This window comes from Rhagoletis zephyria, unplaced genomic scaffold (assembly GCF_001687245.7).
Source record: "Rhagoletis zephyria isolate East Lansing unplaced genomic scaffold, Rhagoletis_zephyria_1.1 Rzeph_scaffold_04042, whole genome shotgun sequence".
NCBI lineage: Eukaryota > Metazoa > Arthropoda > Insecta > Diptera > Tephritidae > Rhagoletis > Rhagoletis zephyria.
Window position 1 is genome coordinate 34,032 of NW_016161125.1, and position 3,161 is coordinate 37,192.

The 3,161-nt window shown below is 41.4% G+C and overlaps 1 pseudogene; it reads right to left on the bottom strand.

Moving 5' to 3' along the window:
• Positions 1 to 280: 280 nt before the first annotated feature.
• LOC108370159 (uncharacterized) lies at positions 281 to 2,370 on the bottom strand (annotated as a pseudogene).
• Between the last annotated feature and the right edge of the window lie 791 nt (positions 2,371 to 3,161).

Sequence of the window (3,161 nt, forward strand, 5' to 3'; positions counted from 1 at the left end):
CTTGGTTGTGGTGCATGAATTGGTTGGAATATATAAACCAAGACAGTCTGGTACCGATCATTTTTTCCAGCAATTTACCAAGGCAAGGGAGTAAGGATATGGGACGATAACTTCTTACTTCGCTTTTAGGATAGGAATGACTGCACTAGTTTTCCAGAGGAGGGGATAGTTGCCTGTATAAAAAATATTATTATAGTGTATGAGGAGGCGTGAAATAAGGGACATGGGAAGATGTTTTATTATTGGGTACGATATCTTCTCGAAACCGGGGCAGAAGGTGTCAATCTAGGATTAGGCGGACGAGAAGAGCAGAGTAATGCAAGCTTACTTGCTGCGAATGCAGGAAGGAAATTGGATTCGGATGATAAATGGGAAAAATGGGAGGCCAGTTCTAGAGCTATGTCACGAGGGCTAAGTAGATCGCCGAGCGAGGATTTAAGGAGGGGAATAGAGGAATGTGAAGGTAGACCAGTAAGTCTTCTTATGTCCGCCCAGATTTTTTTGGTGCCAGAAGTAGTTGTGATGCTACTAGTAAACTTTTGAAAGCAAGCAAGTTTAGCGGTTTTAGCGCTACGGCGAAAAAGTGCGTTGGTTTTCTTATAAAGAATGAGGTTTGTAATATTTCGGTTGCGTTTGAATTCGCGCCAGGCTTGCTGCTTTCTGTCTCTTAGTGCTGACAGTTCACTATTCCACCACAACGAGGATGGTCCGCGTAGTCTTGTTGTGGTAAGGGGGATGGTTTTATTAGCTGCGGACCGAATGATTTTCTGGATGCTGGTTTACATTGGATGATATTGGATAGGAGGAGGATAGCGTTTCACAAGCTTTCTCAAATTCCGCCCAGTTTGCCAGTTCGGTTTTGAAATATATCCTAGGCTTGACACAAGTTAATGGCCTGGTGGAAAGAATGGTGCTTAGTATGGGAAAGTGATCGCTACCGTATAAATCGTCGATAAGACGCCATGATATTTTAGGGGAGAGGGATACCGTACAGAGGGTTAGATCGGAATGAGTAAGGGTACTATGAGTTGAGAAATGGGTGGGAGATCCGTCATTTAGAATTACGCAGTTGGAGGCTAGGATGGCGTCTTCAATCACGTGTCCTCTGGTATTAGCCGAATCAGAGCCCCAAAGTAGGCTCCATACATTGAAATCGCCAGCTAGAATAAATGGATCGGAGCTTGGAGAAAAAATATTAACAAAGTCTGTTGTGAAAGTTTGGCTAGGTGAGGAGTAAGCACAGATTATAGAAATTTTTGTAGGAGTATGAGTTTGTATGATTATGGAGGCAATATTGGAGCGGGGAATGGGAAGACAACCATGGGGTAGGTTTCGTTTTACGAGGATGGCAATACCTTGTTTGGTAGTAGTAATGTGAGGAAGATTGTGGAAATATCCTATATAGGATTTGGGAGTGTGGGCTGAAACACCGTGGGCTAAGTGTGTTTCATTTAACAACACAATGGATGGGTTGTGAGCTTTTATTAACAACTCTAGGTTGATATAATTATTGAAGTAGCCATTAATATTCCACTGAAGTAGAGAGATCATAGAAAAATTTTAATTAATAAACAGAAAATAGATTGTTGTTTCGGTAACATAAAATAATAATACATTATTGATTCATTGATTCAAAGATTCTTGCGAATGTGAAGGAGAAGACAGGTGGGTATTTGTGGGGAAAAAATCGCCGGATAGGGAGGAAATTGATAAGGGGGAGAATAGTGGAGAGGGTGAGGGTATAGAGGAGGGAGTAGACGAAGAAAATGTGTTTATCTTTGTTAAGGTATCGGTCTTGTTATTAGAGGATGTTAAGTTGGTATTTGATGGTAAATTTGATTGTGTATTGGCAGTTATAGCGTTGATATTGGAGTTGGCATTTTTAGATGCATTGGTATATGAATTGGGGTTCGGAATAATCGGAAGTTGATTTTTATATTTAATGACGGCCTCACGCATACTACATTTGGATATTGTTTTTATTTTTAGGATCTCTTTCGACTGCTGGAATTTTGGGCAGTCGTTGGAATAGGAAGGGTGGTTGTCCGAACAATTGGCACACATATATTACATGTCTATTGGCGAGACATGGGTAGGTGGAAGGTTGCAAGTAGCACAGGCTGGAGTATTGCAGCAGTGTTTAGTGGTGTGTCCGAGAATTTGGCATTGCTTGCATCGCATAGGGTTAGGGAAATAAGGGCGAACATCTGGAGTTCTCCAGGCAACTTCAATTCTATCAGGTAAATGGTATTTATCAAAATTAAGTAATATGGCGCCCGAAGGCTTCCGGCATCCGTCGATCATTCTTGTGAATTTGTGTATCGAAGATACACCTTGATCTTTAAGACCCTCCACAATTTCATCATCCATCTCGATGGCAGAGGAATGGAGCGTAGACGGTTCCTTTTACCGAGTTCAGGCTGTTGTGAAGCTTGACGTTTATTGGTAGAGATCCAGGTAGTACTTTAGAGGATAAGAATTTTTCTGCGGTTTTAGGGTTATTCACTAATAAAAGAAGGCTGCCGTCACGAAGCTCAGAAATGTTGTTCACTTCCTTACTAATGGCTTGGATACCCTTGTAAACAGCGAAGCACGAGAGGGTTGTAAGAGGTATCTTATCATCTTGCGATGTGATTACTAAGTATTTAGGATCACCTTTCTTGGTAACAGGTAGCTCCGGGAATTGGTTCAACGATACAGCATTGGGTTTTTTACGCTTTGGTTTCAGATCTGGAGATAATGGGGCGAACCTATTGTCCCCGAATTTGATAGCCCCGGGGGGGCATAGCGAAAACACGAGTTTACGACCACCTATATGCGTACGGTTGTCTGTCAGAAAAGCAACAAAAAGTAACACGCGTAGATATGAAAGTAGTGAGCGTATAATGATCAACACCAGAGAGTTATTAACCACGCTAGGCACAGCGAATTGAGAAGCGACCGTTCACTATGAGAGTTCGTCGGTCCTACTCAAATCAATGTCTAACCTTTAGTACTTACATTAGCAATCCTTATTGCTTACTTAAGTAAGGGTTGGAAATGGATTAGACAAGGGTAAGAGACAAGACCCACTTAACAGTAGTAACAGTTTTTATTTTTTGAATTTTGAATTGTGTCGTTATTGCAGAGGACAATCGATATGTACATATGTCCTTGAACAA